Source organism: Ochlerotatus camptorhynchus, unplaced genomic scaffold, assembly GCF_037179485.1.
Source record: "Ochlerotatus camptorhynchus isolate MF236.1 unplaced genomic scaffold, CSIRO-AGI_Acam_v1.1 ptg000052l, whole genome shotgun sequence".
NCBI lineage: Eukaryota > Metazoa > Arthropoda > Insecta > Diptera > Culicidae > Ochlerotatus > Ochlerotatus camptorhynchus.
Window position 1 is genome coordinate 1,947,388 of NW_027040542.1, and position 20,782 is coordinate 1,968,169.

Here is a 20,782-nt window from a genome sequence, read left to right on the forward strand (position 1 = left end):
TTAACACTAGTCTGTACTAACATTTTTGTTTTAAATGTGGGGTTTTAAAAACTTTCTATGATTCTGAGGCTTGAACATTTCTATACAGAGCTGGAAAAAGGGCCTATCTGCTTTGATCGATTCTTTTCATCGACTTTCTCTTTCGTTAAAAACTCAGCTGCAACAACATTCCCTGTTGAAAACCTCCTTTATAATACTATGTGGCAAAAATAGCACGAACACTGTTTGCATAGCCGTGGTTATCAAAAGGTAAGTCGATGAAGAGAATCGATCAAAGCAGATAGGCCTAATTTTTTCAACTCTGTATAGATTTGTCGAAGACTCTTAACAAATAATTTGGGTCTGAGAAATTAATAATCCTTCTCTATTTCTTTAAATTGTCCACGATCCTATATTTGAACAATTCAAACATTATTATAATCGGCCGTGCAAAATTTGCAATGCTCTGGAAGAATGGAACAATTTAAAGGATGTTGTATAGAATTCTGATGCGAAATTTTGGGGAACTTCTAAGAATAATTTCAAATATGTTGTAAATTTTTTACTCTTTTTACGTTTTATCAACGTACTGATACTAACGATTTTAAATTAGCTCATTACATGACATCCTAAGTTCAGTCCTAAGTACATCTATAAGCGTACCCCATACTAGAATCTGTGTATGTTATGATTCGCCTTATAAATTTGAAAGAGTTGATGTGGGGTTCGTGGGTTTTCCTACGTTTCGAGGGGTGCTAGGGACCGAAGCGAAGATCTGGTACTTCCTGAACCAAAATATTGATCATGTTTCTTCAGGACCCCCTGATCTAAGGGTTAGTCTATGGCCATTATTTATTTATTTATTAGTCAATCAAAAAACGTAGACTACATAAGAACATTATAACTCTTAATCTATGATTTCACAATGCTTGGATATGTGTTTTCTATTTTAGCGGAGGCATACTTAGGTCTATCATTTCACAGTGTAGATTATAAACAGTCCATACTTCGCGAAGTTAGTGCGGTGGCGATCTACCGCGAACAAATTGAGGAGAAGGTACATAAAAAATTAGTATTGATAATAAATAAGCTGAGTCGATTCGCTGCGAAGCGATATTGTTCACCATAACATAATCCCGACGCTCTTTTAATGCCTGAATGTTGATTAACAAGCAACGAGAATCATTAGATGGCAGAGGAAATGCCGTCCATCCCAATTTACGTAGTGCATATAATAAAAACTGCTTTTGGATTGACTCTATTCCAGGGTGTCCATTCAAATCCAATTTTCCAATTCCCGGTTTTTCCCCGGTTATTTAAAAAAAAACACGCACACCAAAAAAATCACCGCTGCCTTAAACTAAAAAGGCATTAAAAATAACTGTTTAAAGATAATCATATTTTTTCAGCAGAATTGCTCTACAATACGTCAATTTTGCAGAAAAATATGAGATAAGATTTGCATTAATATGTTGTTGATCTAGGATCTCCAAAAGCTCATGGAAGCATGAATTCGTATAAATCAAAGGGTCCCCTGCAAAAATTTAGCCTAAATGTTGTTTTTGTATGTTGAAAAAAGCATAAATCAATACGCAGTATTGAAAATTCTTAAAATCTTCCAGGAGTTTAGATCTTGAAGTTCTTTATACCCAAAACATTTTGTGGGATACAAAGATGTGTTACCAATATATTTAAATTGTATTGGAGATATTGTACAGGTTAATACATATCTTGTTCGATTTTCACTTCAGAGCATTTTGAGTCTCCATTCGAAATATAATTTAAGATTATCAATACGATTAATTCGACTTAATGATAGAATGGGTAAACCTTTTGGAAGCCCCATAATATAATTGCCCAAGTAACAATGTTGGTTTTATCATGGTTTGTAAGAGGTTTTATAGGTTTAGAATTGCCTTAAAGACCACATTGAAATCGGAAATGTTGCTTGTGTGGTTTAAAATATTGGGTTTTTCAAAATTCCTGGAGTTTAGATCTTTATTCTTTTTTTTTATTAATTTATATATTTTATTATTGCTCATTTCACACCAAATTGGACTAATAAGCGCGTTTTCACTTACTAAAAAGTGAGATAAAACTGCAAGTTTACGTCTAATCGTCTTGGTGTCTTCGGTGCACTTATTCCTTATGATGCAAGCAATTAGTGCTCCCAAGACATCAAAACGATTTGACGGAAACGTACACTTTTATCACAATTTTAGCATTTTTGGGACAGTTGAGTTTCAGATGCAATCAGCAATATTATATATTATATTATTATATATATCATATTATTATATATATATATCATATTATTATATATATCATATTATTATATATATCATATTATTATATATATCATATTATTATATATATCATATTATTATATACTAGCTGAGTGTGCCCGGTCTTGCTCGGGATTCAATATTAGCTTGAGTTTAGGCACCGATTTAAAAAAAAAAGCATGCTATATTGTACGTAGCCCCCCCCCTATTATCTAAGGGGCTACTCCCTATGATTATCTCCTTATACCCCCCACTCGCCCCCACATGCCTAATTTGGTTCCATTTGCTTGATTAGTTCTCGAGTTATGCAGAAATTTCTGTTTCATTTGTATGGGAGCCCCTATACAAATTTTCACGCCAATCGGTTCAGTAGTTTCCGAGTCTATAAGGGTCAGACAGACAGACAGACAGACAGAAATTCATTTTTATATATATAGATAGATAGATATCATATATATCATATTATTATATATTATATTGTTATATATAATACTATATATAATAGTAACTTTAACACTCATTGATCATTCGTGACTTATACCGATTAGATTTAAGTTCATAATAATGATGTTTGCCCCTAGGTTTGAGCTGGATGATTTATCTCTAAAATAATCAAGTACATTGTCTTCAGCGTGAGAGGTATGGATTCGATCTTTATATTTTACAGGCTAATCAAGGTATTCTACGATATCCTGACTAATCTTGTGTACCTGATTAGCACAAAGTGCAAAAAATTATTTTTAATTTATCTCTGGACCAATCATCTCATGATTTTTTTAAGTTCGTTGATTGTGTACGGTGTCGAATATTTGCATGCCAAGCATGATCGGGTTGCAAGGAGTTTGAGATCGGACATTTTTTTTAATTGGCATGAATTTGCTTCTCTATCTTAAAGTAGCTTCGTGACAAGATATGTCTCGGTTAGGCTTTATATTAACACTACTTTACTCGGAAAACTGTAGCAAAATAATTCATAAAATGTTCATCCAATGACGACAACCAAAGGAAATTCTAAAAAAATACTCTGTAAGCTATCTTGGTAGCTCCACATGCTCCAACAAGTGAAAGAAAAGAATAGATTTGTTTTGTAATTTTGAGGAATTTTGATACTTTACCACAGTGAAAGCATAATATGAAAATTGTAAACAGAAGTGTAAACAAAGGAACATAATTATGTATATTAAAAAAAATGATTGATTCCATGTAAAATTGCCAGTTTTATAAGGGTTTAAATGATTTTTGAAGACCAAATTATGGCCTACAAGACTATGATAAAACCAAAAATGTTACTTAGGATGAGTAAATCCGAATTCCCGGTTTTTCCCGGTTGGAAGGACACCCTGCTCTATTCGTTCTTCATGCCTTTTCATATAAGGTGACCAAATAGCACTTCAATATTCTAATATTGGCCTCACATAGGCAACATAAAGTGTTTTAATTGTGTAAGGATCTTTAAATTGGAAACCAAAACGCTATATACAATTAAGCATTTTACCTGCTTTAAGAATTATCGTGTTATAATGATCCACACATGTTAATTTAGTATCAAGAATAATTCTTAAATCTCTTATTTTATCACATCTATTAACAGTTATATTACCTAATGAAATACGAATATCTGGTTTTATTAGCTTTCTACTGTACGTTTCAAGGTTAAGGTGGTTCAAAATATCAATTGAGCCTAAATCAGGTCCTGATCATTCTCCCAAAATTTGGGTTTATTTGGATGTGAATTCATACTGGACTGACCCTTTGAAATTGACATAGTAATTACTATGGGAAATACGATTAAAAATAAAATTGTTTGTGATCACGTGAACTTTATATTTTATTGTAGTATGAGTTGATTGCACTCGCCACTATAAAGAGTTTATTTCCTAAAGCTGTGAAAGTTTTATAAGGCCCTTATTTTTTTAATCTGGGTTCTTGGAAAATGTTCGTTTTGAATATTTATTCTCGTTCCAGATTTTTCTACATTTGTCCAAGTCTGATTTGGTTAGGTCCAGGGTTTCAAAACATTGTCAAAGTTCAAAATCTAAAGTAATTATTTATATTTCAGAACACTAATCAGGTTTCAGAATTTATGGTGCTACTGATGATAGTTCAAAATTTGTATGTTCAATGAGTTAAATTGAATGACGGGGAAGATAAAGTTAGTTGTATTATGTATATATCTAGGGGAAATGGCTCTAATGTTGGCCTATGGATCTAAGATTGGGACCATCGCTAAAAATCTGCTATTTATCAATTTTATCTAGATGAACGCGTCATTGGGACGGTACTAATGGATATTTTTGGTTTCTATTGGAGATTTAGTCGATTGCTGAAATTATGTATGGGTCCAAATTAGGGACATTTAGGCCGACATTACATTGATTTCCCCTATATCTTTTTCGGTACTATGGATTTGACGAAGTAAAAGTTAAAGGAAGTAAAAGTAAAATGAAGCACACAATGGAATGAAGCTTATACTAAATACGCGCCAGAATATTTTTTTTATTCTGTAAGTGTGATTGCATTCCATGTATCCAATTGATATATCGATGTGTTCATGCGGGGCTTATTGTATATAAAGGAGACCTCAGAATGTACGTGTATGAACAGGCATTCTTGAAATGGGTCGTTGGATGTACAGTAGAGCTATCACCTTCCATCGCCAGGGCTAAAACTGTTTGCATCTATGTGTAAAAATAGGTGCAAACAATTATCTTTCATAAAAGCACTGCCGACCAGTGGGAAATGGATTGTAGACACACACAGATAAAGTTATAAAATATTTCGAAATTCTCGAGAAAGTTTCTCGGCGTACTTCTATATAAGTACTGTATCGAAAATAAGTTCTGTCCTTTCCAAATTAATATAAAGAAAAGGTTTTTCAATTAGCGGCGCCGGTGGTGTAGTGGTAAGCGTGATTACCTCTCACCCCAGCAGGCCTGGGTTCAATCCCAGTCGGTGCCGTCGGGATGTTCTGAGGCATAACATCCCTAATCACGCCTTCCTTCGGAAGGGAAGTAAAGCCGTTGGTCCCCGGTTCATGAGTTGATGAGTCGATAGGTAGGGTCCAGGTGTGGGAGCTGCCTCCCTGGCGTCGGTAGCATTGGTGCTCAGCACGGAAAACAAGATCGACGGAAAACAAATCAAAGAAAAAAAAAAAAGTTTTTCAATTATGGCATATGCTTCTAAGAAATTAACTTTACAAAAACAAATTCTTTTAGGTAATTTTATGGTTCTAGATTTTGGTCTTCTTATAGATTTTGGACAGCGTATCAAAACAGGGTTTTTGGACTTTTTGTACTCATCGTACATTTTTTTTAACTCTTTCGTGATCTTATAAGCCTTAGTATCCATGGAAAAGCTTGTGGAGAAAATGCTAAAATTTTCTGAATAGCAATAGCAATGGAAAAGCTTGTGGAGAAAATGCTAAAATTTTCTGAATATCAACAGTAAAGAGCAGCTTCATTAAACCTTGAAATAATAAAAAAATATACTGGAACGATCCGTTAATAGGTGGAACAACACCTAAGATGATACCAGTTCCTTTAACGTTTATTTTTCATTGACTACTTTTAAACAAGGACATGACATAAATAAAGAAAGAACTGTTTTTTTTATAAAACATATTTTTTAAGGATTTGGACGGAAAAAAATTAATTACAACTTATTTTAGATACAGTCCTCATTCTATTCTAATTTTGAAGAATTGATTGATGCTTGAAACGAGAAAATTCCCTGAGAATTCCAGGATTGTCCAGGAAAAATAAAATTCCCTGACGATTTCCGGTTTTCCAGGTAGTAGATACCCTGAGAACCTCATAGCCTAGTCAGTAAAGACACGGTCTTACCAAGCTGGAGGTGACGGGTATAAGTTCGATTCCCGCTCCGGTCGAGGAAATCTTTCGGGTAGGAAATTTTGTCGACCTCCCTGGGCATAGAGTATCATTGAACTTGTCACGGAATGCTCTCAATTAATAACTGTGGATGTGCATCTAGAACACTAAGTTGACAGCCGACAAAACGTTCGTTACAGAAGAGAAACATATAAGATTTCTGAAGATTTCTTAAAGTGTTAGCTACTAACAACAGCCAACGATATGGTTTGACCTACAAAAAAAGAATCCAGCAAACATAATCAAAAGTACCCTGGAAGGAACGCAAATGACTCACCTTGCCGCAGACTGGGTGCGGAGTTCGCTCGCTCCGCTGTGGTGTGCCGTCGTTGTATTTGGTTGTTCAAGCAGCTTCCGGCTTGTCTACAGCTGCGAGTTGCCGCAAGCCTGCTTGCTAGGGTGCTTACAGACGACGACGGCTCGATTGATGTTCCTTCTTCTTTTTCAGATTGAAACTCATGAAATTGGCTGTTGCTGCGTACTGTGGGCCACTATTATTCCTTTTTCTGCCTGCCCACAGTCTTGTTTGGCGACTTCCGCCGACAAAAGCGGGGCGCACACAAATACAGCACACCTATGCGCAACCGTAGCCGATAGGATAATTGTTTACAGTAAGAGTGAAACGATTTATTTTGATTTTTTTTTGCTTGCTTCCAGCAGACCTATATTCGCTTTTCTCACACTAACCGATTTGCAAGGAGAAAGTTCACGAAAAAGAGCACACACACCGCACTAAGCACTTGCACTGATTTGATTTCGCATAGATTGACTTTTCTCTTCTACTCTTCCTTCCGTACGTACAACTCGGTTTCGGTGGTCGTAATTATTCACGTGCTGATTTACCTACTACGGCTATATATTTCTTCGTGTTTCTATCTTCTCTACACTGCACCTAATCCAGATTGATGTAAGCTCGAACTGCACTCGATTCCGGAAAGAAAAGCAGGACGTCTTCTACTTCCGGGCGTGGAACCAGTATGCGATCTGTGAATAAACAAAATAGATCGAGATGATTCTCTTTGTGGATATGTAACCTTTAAGCATGAATTTGAATAACAACAAGCACAAGGAGCACCACAGCAGCAACTATGTAAAGTTTCGATTTTCGATTAGAGGTCATATTTAATTGCCAACCATGTTACAGCGACCTCATCTCGATCGAGTGCTTGCATCTCGTTGGCAGCCCTACCCCAATAGTAAATAAATAACATGATTGTTGGGGTTCTGCAGTCGCCTAATTTTGCCTTCACTCGACCCGAATTCCTTTCCCTTTGGGTCGAATAACCAGGCCCACCATTCCACCAATACACACAGAAACCAGAAAATGCAGACTTGTGTAGAAAATTCCGAGGTTAGTGCTCAAGCTACGCAATGTTGCGTTATTAGTTTCAGTGGTTCAAAGTTATAGCCAAATGAGTTCAGTGTTTCTCTCGCAGCTACACCGAAGATGCGACCAACTCAAAATTGAGTTGAATTTGTTGAATTGAGTTGAGTAAAATTTTCCGAGCTTATTCAGGAAAAAAACTTCTCGAATATGAGAAAAATCAAGAGTGGTTTCACTTATAGCTAATTTGTTTTTTTTTTTTTCATTCAGTTACAACCTGGTTCGGGTATCAAGATTGAGTTGGCTTGTTTTCTGTCAAACGTCACTGTAAACGCACGGGATGGAAGTGGTTCCAACCTGGATAGTAAACAAATTCGCTATTAGCTTATTAGTATACTCCTAAACTGAGTCGAAGTCAACTCAATTTTGAATTGATCGCATCGTCCGTGTAAGGCAATGATTGATTTAAGACCAATATAGCCACCCTTCGTGGGGTAATAAAATGTTAAACAATCGATTGACAACCGAGATTAGAGAATACATTTCTCTAACATGGCATCTTTTAACATTTATATGATCATACTTATTACAAATAACTATTTCTGCAGCATTTAATTTAAGAAAATCTTGTTTACAGCTATGTGGTTCTTACGTAATTTTAAAAGCTTTCCATTTGTTGAAAACATTACGACACCGGAAAAACGTTGATGCCTATCAAGCTAATCGGTTTTGACGGGCCAAAATTGCGCTCCATTCGTTTCGTTAGATGAAAACAATCGAACCACGCAACACTGCCGTACCTACCACCTAATACACTACAGTATTTTGCTATGTTATTGCTAAAGCCTCACAAATTTCCATAGAAACAACACAAACCGGCGGTGACTGAATAGTAGATAGGTAGGTACCGTAAAATGGGGGTGAAGTTGATCACTACATCGTTCAATTTTCGATTCTAGTCAATCATTTTACATGATGTTGTTATACGTTAACTTGTTTAGTATTTCATTAAATAATTAAAAATAGTACGTTGGAAACGTTTCCCTTAGCAAACGATGCAATCTACCACTATACATGTACAATTTTGTGGAAGTTATAAACATCCTATCAAAATCAGCATTTGTTCTGGTGCTGTGTTCGTTGCTTATTTTATTTGATTTTGGTTCACTGAATCCGAATCTGAAATCAGATTTTGTTAAAATAAATGATTTCGTACTAATAAAATAATTTTATGTTAAAACTTATGCTAATTGCCTACATTAAGGCGTATGTTTTTTACTATTTTGCAACAAAATATGCCATTTATTTTTACAACAAAATATGCCATGCCAACACAAATCAAGTATAACTCAAGTAAAGTAACTTCTGAATATTGCATTGCATAAAAACCTGCATGATCAACTTCACTCCAGAAGTGATAATTTGCATTATTAATCTTATTTTAATTCTAAAAAAAAACTAAATTTGTACATTAGAGAAGCATTTGCTAGTACAGGTTTGAGTGGTATTTATGTGTGTGCCAACATATGGTTGGATAAATATTCAGGTCTATCGGTAAAAACTGATCATATTCCCCCCGTTTTACGGTACCTACCTAGTCTGTCTATAAGAAACACACGCATGCGATTCAAAAACGCGATTGTTACGAAAAACAAAACAGAGAGGTAGCCATCATCATCATCATCATCATAGCCATCGTCAGACGAAACCTATTATAACATACAACGAAAATATGATAGTGTTGGACCAGTGTGCGCACTTCGCTAACCGGCTCAGGTCTCAACTGAATAACGTAAGTGGCCATGTGGATGAACGTATGTACTGTACATAGATACAGGGTAGATACACGATGTAGAAAAACAAACTTCTCCAAACTGAGCTTCTGTTGTTGTGCAGACAATTTAGGGTACACTAGATAGGAAGGGGATGTGGAATGCATTATTATTTCGCTACAATCCCCACTGTTGCGTCTTGTGCAGCAAGTCACCATCATTGGGACGAGCATTGTGTGATATCAGATGGCTTAGTACACAATTCCCATAAATTTACGATACCTCCACAAATAAGAGCCACTCATACCATTGCGGCCTTTGTGGATATGACGTGGAACGCAATATATGTATATTACACACATTCAAACGTCTCAGATGTGCGAGCTTTATCGGGCGAAATGTTTACAAAACACTTTAATGGACTTTGATAAATCTTTTACACATGTGTTTCCTACTACCATGGGTGTTGCGCAGCTATTGAAGGAATTCGAAAACACCCCACAATTATGGATCATGGGTCGTTCCACTTATTTCAGTACTGATGCTATTCTGTACTGGGAATTGAAATCAGTGTACTTTAACTACGCAGAGAATATGAGTTATACAATCCCACAAACATTCAAAATTAATCAAACACAATGATTCCGCAGCAAGGTTTCAAATTAAATGCTATTAGGATCGACAAGACTATAAGACTATAAGAAAATCATAAAACTAGCAATGCTAAACTTAAAACACATTACGACAGCCACCAGAGTAATTAAGCTTGAGGCAAAGGCACGCAAATCTATCTGTCAGCTGAGCTGGGATCGCAATTGTGCTCAACCCACCAGTCCGACGATTGTTGTTTTTTTTTCACGCGGACTAGACTGTTTTGAATTCTTTCTGATATTTACTGCTATTGGCTGGTTTCGTATTATATGAGCGGTAGGTGCTCATGGTTGTAGAGAGTGCTGTCTGAACGGCATGTGAATGGAATTATGATTAGCACCAGGTTTAGGTTTGGTAAATTCATAAATACTCACCATGCGACACAGTCAGGGCCATACGGTTGGATTGAACGAAGCAAGAGATAACAAAGAACGTCTGGTTTTGAATCCAAGGGTGTGTGTAAACCGTGTAGCGGAGACTATCTAAAAAGGGTGGACTATTGAGCTATGCAGCATTGGTAGCATGTGGATTTACGATCCACATATTTTTCTTCAGGTTGCTTTATGATCCGTTCCGCTAGCATGACAATCAGAATCGGTTAAAGTGAAGCAAAACTAGAAGAGGTATTTTGTTTGGGAAAACAACGTACACTTTCTGTACAGGCTATATCTTGAGATCCTGGGCATCTAGGAAGTTGTTGTCTTAGACAAAGCTGTTCACGAGGAATTTACGCACTAGGCAGCCAGCGATAGTGTGCATATGAGCGTCAGCACCATCAAGAAAGGTGCTATCTTCGTCAAAGCTCTTCAAGAGATTTTCGGAACAAGAACGTCGTATACAGGCCGAAAAGCGATGACTGACAACATTTGTTTGTATTGTAGTCACTTTAACATTTTTATGGTCTATGACTTGTTCGAAGATTTGATGTCTGACAATATTTTTGAATCCATGATGGTGACTTCCAGTTTGCGCAATAGCTTTAAGTCTACTTATTTTGCTAAACAAAATTTCCTGAGTTTTCCAGGTTTTTCATTTCATTTTCATTTTGCAGCGTTTGGTGGGGCAATGGGAGCGCAAGTCAATCCAAAGCCGAGGATAAAGGACGGGTAATGGCTGAATAGTCTATGCGGACCACTTGAACGCCATGGGAAAAGAAAGGGATTGAAGAGGCCGGTTATTGGGGGGTTTTGAGGAAATGACACATAGTGATGCTAAATGTAAAGAAACCAAAAATCCATCTCCCACTGATTCATCCTTTCACATATATACCAAATTGATATTTTAAAGCAATAATCAAAATAAACAGACAATACATGAAAAGGCTAGTTGCCAGTTGCTTTAAAGGCTAGTTGCCTCCCTAAGCGGACCCTCCGCATACTAACTCTTCTGTTAATCCACTTAATGCTACTAGGCTGTCTAAATTTTCTCATTTAAGTTCGTTTGATGATTATGATATCTCTAGTCTAATTTAATAAATAATTGAAATCTCTAATCTACCTACCATGCTTTATTAAGTACCTGCACTTGTGAATGTAATCTAAAATTTAACGTGTTAAGTTGTTTCTGACTTTGACCTATATTTAATATATATTAGTTCGTCCCAGGTGACACCTTCAAGTGACTAAAATGCTTCACCTTGAAGTTAGTTTCCTAGCTGATTTTTAAATTATATATGGTATATGCTCCAACAACGCTCACACGTTTCCACTATGTCGTCCCACAAAATTACGTATGGATATGCCACAATAGAAGCACGCCACAGTGGAAATCTCGAGCCATAGTTCAAACACTTATCCCAAATCAAAATGAAGCACATATAAGATTAGTTACAAAACCATGTACAAAAATGATGTTTAATATTGTTCCCTGAGTAACACCTCAATGAAAACAACAACGAAAGCTTGTCACGCAAGTAGAAGGAGCACTGTTGGGCACTTTCTGAAATATTTTAATAGTATAATTCCCTTGCAAACCCAAATAAATCTATCTGCGTAAAAATAAATAAAATAAGAGTGATTTGCGGCAAAACCCGCCAGTATCGCACCCAACGTCAGTGCCTATACGTAAGCGTACTACAACGCGGCTTTCAAATAAAGGAGTAACAAGTGTGATACTATCACTTCAGGCTAGAACTTTGGTTATCTTATGCAATGGTTCATCAGAGCGGGGAAGCTCAGTAATCCTCATCACATGCTCATGACGCTATTCTGTCATGGCATAAGCCAACGACGCCGGACCTAAACAAACCGTCTCCAACGCTCCACTATGAAGCATAAGATTAGGCCCGCCCACCAACGTCCAGGTTAAAAAACTAGTCAAGGGGAGGGAGTTTTCCAGGTTTTTCCAGGACTTTAACGAAAAACTAAAATAAAAAAAAATATATATATTGGGTTAAACAATTACTTTAGTGCCAAAAACGTTTTTACTTATTGTGCATGTGACTGAAGGCTGATGCTGGTAACACTTGAATATCCTATGTCCATCCGTGGAGATTTTTACATCGGAAGTCTTAACTCAGACCTAAGAACTTCAGTTTAGTGAAGGCGCGACAGAGTCTTAATATTCATAAATAATTTTAAAAGAACTGTTTTATAATCAAAGATATTCAAAGTTAAAGCTTAAGGCCAAGATTAAGAGAATCCACCAATAACCTTTTTTTCAAGTTAAAAGAAATTTCGGTATAGGAGTTGATAAATTGCAAAGTTCGATTTACGGAAATTTTACTTTGCAATAAAGCTGATATTAATTTGTGTAAAAGTGAAAAACAATGCTTCAAAGATATATAAATTGTTGTGAAATGTAACGATATGGAACACTTCCTAAAAACATTAAATATCCCCTCGATTAGTTGGGTCGTTTGAAAACTGTTGTAAGCTATTTGAAAGATCGATGTATAGCACTTTGAAATCCAAGAAAAACTCCACCTTTTGATACGCAAGTTCCACATATGCTATGTGGTATGATAACGATTTGAACCACTTCCAGAAATGTTATAAACTCACAAACCCATTATGAGTATTTTTCATGCTTCTTGAAGATAAAACAAATGGAATCTCATTAATTTGTACTCGAAAAATAAGTATTGATTGAATAAGCAAGAGCAAGAGAAGAGTGCAGAGAGGATAGAATTGACTAACCGCTCTGCATTCTTTTTTCTAGCTCGATTTTTTTAAACAAACAATAATTGTTGTTATGTACCTCAATTCTTCGTTCTAATCATAAATGTGCGATCTGAATCAAAAATAAACTTAGTAAATTATTTATAGAGAAATATGTTCCAAGTCTCAGACCTAGACATTTTTTTTTACAATTTTAAGACAATCAATTTTAAAGATCTAGTACATATATAGAAACTTATATAATACCTCAAACATAGAAATAATTCATAATTCTGGGAGCTAGACACAGTTTAAGTAAAATCTCTTTATTCTGGAATGAGGAAAATTTTCCAAAATGTAAAAATCACGGACATAGAAAATTTTCCAAACTTCTAGAACTTCAAATCTTAATCTTGAAATGAATTGTAAGATTCAGGGATAAATTTTCCAGAATATACTTTTTTTTTATTATAGTCACTTGGGTTATTCGTGACTTGTTCGGGAGTGAGATTTGAACTCGTGACTTTGACGTGAGAGGTATGGATGTTAACCACTACGCCGGGGTCGCCCCCAGAATATACTTCTCGAATATAAAGAAAATCGATGAAAATGTTACTCTACTAATAGACTGAATGAAACCTCTCTCGATTTACCTCATATTCGAGAAGTTTGTTCTGGTAAATCTCGGAAAAGCAGGGCTGGTAGTGCTGATGCGATATAATAGTAGTGACTAAAATTACGGAAATAGTGACCAAATAGTGACTTTTATATAATACATTAGTAATCAATAGTGACATTTATATGATGACTCAGAAACTCAAATAAGGTTTAATATTCAAATAAACTGGTTTTGTCATGGAACTTAAAATCACATTTCAGGTATTCCTCCAATTATATCGAAACTCTCAATGGGATCTCCTATTAAGAGTTTTTGAAGTGCAATTTCTGGATTTACCTAAAGATTTTTTTTAATGTTACTGGTTGAGCGATATACGATAAAATTAATGTATAATCCAATAAACCACAATAAACCAGCTTAAATAGGATTAAATAGTTCATTACAACGACCGTATTTTTTTCAAAGATCTTAAATTTGATTCTGCCTTTGAAATCTTTAAAATTTTGATATAAGTTTGATAATTCTCTAAGAATATTTCATATATTTTTTTTTCCAGGATGATCTCAAGAACTTCTTTAAAATTATTCCACTCCTCTTAAACTTGCTTCTAAAACAAGCTTAACAAAAATAATATTGCATTCGTGGAATTCTTAGCAAAACAATGGACAACATTCTTGGAAATAGATTATTTTCGTAGTTGGAGATGCTGAACGTCAAATATCAGACTTAAAGTGGACATTTTAATAAAGTATAGAGTTAAAAGTTCCGTTGTACTACGGCAGTGTTAAAGTTATATATTGAAAGTAAAAAGGGAGCTTAAAACAATTTTGAGGAATGTACGAATCGGTTAGAGCATTCCTTTTACCAAACTCATCCGTTGATGAGGGATAGTGAGGGGTATTTCACCCCGCCACTCGCCACTCGGCAAAACGCATAATCGCCAATTTGCTCATGTGCCTCCGATGTGCGGAAACAGTTCTATCCATTGTTTCACACTCAAATCGCCATCTGACGTAAACATCTACCTGATTGATCTACCTTATTCGTACCTTCCTTAAAAATGTCTTTTGCTCGCTTTCTACTTCTACTTTCTATATACAATTTTCACACTACCGTACTACAACGGAACTATCAACTCTATGCTTTCATTTCCTCATGTATCGTACAAAATGTTCACTTTAAGTCTGATATTTGACGTTAAGCATCTCCAACTTCACGCATGAATTAATAAATCATTATTAGTTAAAGTAGATTATATTCGATTTTTAATTATTTTTCCAGGATTTCCATGAAGGTTCTTCCCATAAATCCATTTAAATTTACTTGAATTCTCCTTAGAATTTCCATGTAATCCAACCTCAGAAATATCATAAATTTCTGCTTAACATAAGCTTGAACTTCTCCCCTGAATTATATTGGAAATTCAATTCGTATTCTCCTTAGAACTCCCATGGTTTTTTCTCAGAATTCTCAAAACAAAAATCCATCTCAGAATACCCTTGAAACTCTTCGAAGAATTCCTTTGGAATTTTTCTCGGAATTTATTTCGAATTCTTCAGAGTTCTCTAGGAAGTATCCTCAGAAATCATCCCAGAATTCTTTTAAAACTTCCTTAGTGCCAAGTACTCAATTTAAAAATGTTGTTGATATTTTTCCATTTCACTCTATTTTAGTTGTGAAAAAGTGACTTTAAAGGGTGTCCACCATGAAATTGCCACACACAAAATTGATTCGCAAAATTCGAGTTTTCATCCGATTGCCATCAAATTTTCAGGGATTGAGAAATAACTATTAAACTTCATTTTACCATTTTACTCGTATTTTATTTACAGTCCATACGCAAATTCCCGCACCTTGGCCTTAACCCCGGCCATAAGATTCTGCACAACCTGTGAATCAACCGTTTTTTGCATGTAAACCCATACTTTCTTCAGTTCCTCGACTGTCTTCACTACCTTAGGTCGTTTAAGAAGGTGCTACTTCATAATCGCCCAGTACTTCTCGATGGGGCGGAGCTCCGAAGTGTTGGGAGGGTTGAACATTTTCGGCACGAAATTGACCTTATTGTCCGCATACCACTTCAGCACGTCCTTGGAGTAGTGGCATGAGGCCAAATCCGGCCAGAAGATTGTTGGGACGTTGTGGGCCTTCAGGAGAGGAAGCAGCCGCTTCTGGAGGCACTCTTTTATGTACACCTGTCCGTTCATCGCTCCGCTTCCCGCACGTGCAGATGGCTTGCCAAACCAGGAATTTCTTCGCAAATTTGGACATCTTCTGAGTGCGGACATGCTCCGGAACGCTGAACTTATCCTTGGCCGTGAAAAACAGGTTGCCGGGGATCTGTTTGAAGTCGGCCTTCACATATGTTTCATCGTCCATGATGCAGCATTCAACTTTCGTCAGCATGTTGAGGTATAACTTCCTGGCACGGGTTTTGGCGGACTTGTTCTGCTTCTCGTCGCGATTAGGGGCCTTTTGTACCTTGAACGTTCGAAGCCCAGCCTTAGTTTTGGCCTTCTGGACAAAACTTCGGCTTAGGTGCAGCTTCTTAGCCACATCCCTAACGGAGGCGTTCGGATTTCGGTTGAAGGCCCCAACTACGCGGTTGTGATTTTTGGTGTTGTACGGAATACTTTTTCCTTCACTTCTGGGCTTCCGATCGGTGGTCAACCGTTCCTCGAACCGCTTAATCACTCGCGACACCGTGGAATTCGCGATTCCCAACGTTTTAGCGATGGAACGATGCGAGAGATCCTTGTCCTCGTGATGAATGCGCAAGATTTTATCACGCACGAGCTGTTCTTTCGACTCCATTTCCGCGAGTTTTGATCACAGGACTTTAAAACTTGCAGGATGTAAATAATGCACTATGAACTAAATCCACCCAAATTTTCATTAAATTCTACCCAACGGTTAAAAAGTTAGAGCAATTTCATAGTGTGGCAATTTCATCGTGGACACCCTTTAGCTACTATTTTTAGGGAAATAGTGACTTTTTTGTGTGAAAAGTTACTTTTTAGTGACTGACTTCAAAATAGTGACAAAGTCACTAAAAAGTGACCTGCTACCAGCCCTGGAAAAGTCAACTCACTTTTGAGCAAATCCACTTTTGGCTAAAGTGAGTTGAATTCAACTCACTTTTGAGTCTTTTTTAATCGTCCGTGTACAGAGATTTTAAATGTATTGTCTTGGAAAACAAGTTCTAGGGGCCCTTCAAAAATTACGTACGTTACGTTATGTTAGGCTCGTCAATAAAATATTAACAACGGCGCCGGTGGTGTAGTGGTAAGCGTGATTACCTCTCACCCCAGCAGGCCTGGGTTCAATCCCAGTCGGCGCCGCCGGGATGTTCTGAGGCATAACATCTCTGATCACGCCTTCCTTCGGATGGGAAGTAAAGCCGTTGGTCCCCGGTTCATGAGTTGATGGGTCGATAGGTAGGGTCCAGGTGTGGGAGCTGCCTTCCTGGCACGTCGGTAGCATTGGTGCTCAGCACGGAAAACAAGATCGACGGAAAAAACAAACCAAAGGAAAAAAAAAAAAAAAAAAAAAAAAAAAAAAAATAAAATATTAAGGTTGCCAGTTATGCTGTTATCATAACTGAATTAGGTATTCTTACGTTATTTTCTGCTGCTCGTTATTCTTAATTCATCTTTCTAACACAAATTTGTTGCCAAATCAAGCTGTGATTTTATGTGCCTTTAAAAAGGATTTTTTTTACTATCAACATTGGTCGTAAATAAGTGACTTAACCGACTCAATTTTAATAAATAGTGACTTCTTGGTGAAAAAAGTGACTTTTTAGTAACTGACTTGAAAATAGTGACCTGCTACCAGCCCTGAATGTACGAAGTATCTGGATCTTGGGAAAACTTGTATTTTCAGATTAATGAGAGACTTGTCAGACTTACAAGAAAAAATATCTTAGACTAGATTTTGGGACCTCAAATTGTTTTTCTAGATCCTAGAACATAGGAAAAGTCTGAAATCTGCTTTTTTCCGAGGTTCTAGGTTCTAGAAAAACAATTTGCCCCAAAATCTTACCTATTGTTCCTCGTCTTAGATTATAATTTGTTTTATAAGTCTGACAAGTATCTCATTAATCTGGAAATACAAGTTTTTCCCAAGTTTCATAAACTTGCTTTTTCAAGTGTAAGGTTTTCAGATTTTTTTTAATCCTCAACATTTGCCTGAGTACGAAAACTTAAATATACTCCCACAATCACAAACAAAAGTTCCAATTTGGAATTTTGATTTTTTTTTGTTTAAATTCAAGACTCACGCCTCGAAACCCTCGAATTTTTTAAAGAGTCTATTTGTATATTGTATCGTATTCAGCAAGCTAACATATGACGAAATCCAGAATATGAGCGGTGTTGCTGCAGATACGTAGTCAGAAGGGAATACACAGGATCAAATTAGAACTTCTAAATATAAACAGAACCAAATGTCCGATCTGGATACAATGCAATAGAGTTCTCAATGAAGAATCACAAACACCTCATTATTTCAACATATAGGGGAATTTACGTATTCTCGGCAACCTAAGCAGCGACCTTCTTTCTATAGCCTTTTTCTCTAAGGAACGCACACATATGCAGTATTGGTTTGTTTACAATCTTTTGCTGCCAGCTGCTCTAACAATTTCAGTCGAAAGAATTGTCAAAAACTGTTTTGAAACGCTTTTACAAAGCTCCAATCTTCTCTAGTGAGAGCGAGTATTGTCGGCAACCAGTTTTTCTTCGGCATCCGTTCCATTTGCAGGGCTGTTACAAGATTTTCTAAATTTGATCCGCGAAATCCGCGATTTCTCAAAAGCAATCCGCGGCTTCAAATACTAATCCGCGACAAAAAAAAACTGTTTTCATTGCCTAAAAATAGCATTTGTATTATTAGATTTTTGCATATTAGATTTTTGCCTTAGTGTTCTTTAAAGTACTTTCACATTTTAATTGAGAGCTTTCTATGCCTGTACCATCCTATGCCCAAGGAAGTAGAGAAATTTTCCAACCCGAAAAATTAATATACCGGACGGGAATAGAACTCAGTCGCCTCCAACATGGACTTGCTTTGTAGCTGCGCCTTTACCGACTGAGCTAAAGGCGTATCGTTGGTAACCTTTGAATTTAAAAAAAAGAAGAACATTGTATCATCCTTAGTTATTTATGTGTAGTATAAATTCTGAGTAATTAGTGAACATAATAAAACACCCTCACATTATGAAATTCTATTGAATAGTACCGGCCTAGATTTGATGAAACATTATTAAAAAAATTAATGCATTTTCATTTGAAATGCAAATTTTCTTGAAAATTAACCAGAGACGAATTTTGCTGTCCTAAATGTTGTAGTTAATTTGGCTTTAGTTTTCCCAAATTTTTACCGATTCAAACCAAACCCCCTGCACATAATCGAGAAATTACCAAAGTTTCATAAGTCACGCTTGTTGGTCACGTCACGGTTTTGTATTTACACGGATATTCCTTGGGTTCTGCCCAATGGTAAGACATTTTCATGATATATATTTTTTTATTTCTAATATGAATCTAGCACTTTTCGTTGTCAAATCATAACCGAATCGTATAAATGTGACTTTGTGGATCATGCACGACTCATTACTGTGTATACCGGAAATTACAGGTTTTCCAAATCGTCCAGGACATCAATTGATTTGTTCTACTAGATCAACCAAGACTGCAATAATGTCTAGTATCGAAATATGTCCAATCAGATTCAAAGTGTCTATGTGGATCATGCATGATCTATTTCCGAGGCCCGTCCGGTCGAGGGAATCTTTCGGGCTGGAAATTTTCTCGACTTCCCTGGGAATACAAATATACAATATACAATATACAAATTCATGCATTGGTATTGGCATCGAAAGCTCTCAATTAATAACTTTGAGAGTGCATTTAGAACACTAAGTGGAGAGCATGCAATAAGCTAATATGCACTAATCAATAACCTTGAAATGCGAATAAGAAGAAGAAGAAATCGTTCTGGAGTTCAGATGATTTATTCAACTAGATCAACTATGATTGGGATGAAGTCTGTAATTATTTCCACGTATACCAGATGATTTAGGTTCTCCAAATCGTCCTGCAGTTCAGATGATTTGTTTTACTAGATCAACAAAGACTACGATAATATCTGTAGTATCGAATATCGATTTGGAAATCCTAAAACATTTGGCATGATCCACATAGACACTGCAAATTTGTTTGGGTATATTTCGATACTACAGATATTGAATTAGTCTTAGGTGATCTAGTAGAAAAATAACCTGATCTACAGAATGATTTCAGAACCTATAACATCTTGTAAACGTAGGTCGTATAGGTCGGGTACAATCCACATAGACACTTTGTATCTGTTTGGACATATTTCGATACTACAGACATTATTGCAATCTTGGTTGATATAGTAGAACAAATCAACTGAACTCCAGGACGATTTGGAGAACTTAGAATATCCGGTATACATGGCAATTACTCGCTTATATACGATTCGTTTATGATTTGACAACGAAAAATGCTATGTTCATATTGGAAAAAAAGGAAAATGTCTCACATCGGACAGACCTCAGGGAATTTCCGTGTAAATCCGGTGTGACTTAGGGAAGGTCCATTAATTATGTCACGCAATTTTGGCCCATTTTCAACCCCCCCCCCCCCTTTGTCACATTTTTTGTATGGACCTTAATTTTTTTTGTATGGCTCGTCACAGATTCTAACCCTCCCCCCTTAAAGTGTGACATAATTAATGGATGATCCCTTATGGAATTGAGATCATTTTTCGATTATTTACAGGGTGTTTGGTTTGAACCGGTAAAAAATGGAGAGCCAAATGAACAACAAAATTGATGACAGCAAAATAATCTGGGACGGAAAGGCTACAATGGATTCCACATTTTTTGTGACAGCGCATCATCGCGATTTTCGCGACATCATTTAATGTTTCCGCGATTTTCGCGACTGAAAGTTCAAATCCGCGACAAATCCGCGAAAATCGCGAAATCCGCGCCTGTTGTAACAGCCCTGCATTTGAACTGCATGTAAATCTGCTGTTCTATTATCGGCAACTCGAAATCAGCTACAATTTGTAGTGCGTGTGTTGCATTTCAAGAAAACCTTGCTAGATTGCTTTTTCTCAGTGGTAAAAATGTAG

General features: G+C 36.4%; 1 protein-coding gene across 5 annotated transcripts in view; it reads right to left on the reverse strand.

Moving 5' to 3' along the window:
* Positions 1–20,782, reverse strand: part of Ufd4 (ubiquitin fusion-degradation 4-like) — a 78,144-nt gene that overhangs the window by 49,134 nt on the left and 8,228 nt on the right. For all 5 annotated transcript variants that reach the window (XM_065239184.1, XM_065239183.1, XM_065239182.1 and 2 more), the window contains exon 2: positions 6,429–7,135. The gene's annotated coding sequence lies outside the window, so the exon portion shown is untranslated. The remainder of the gene's footprint in view (positions 1–6,428; positions 7,136–20,782) is intronic.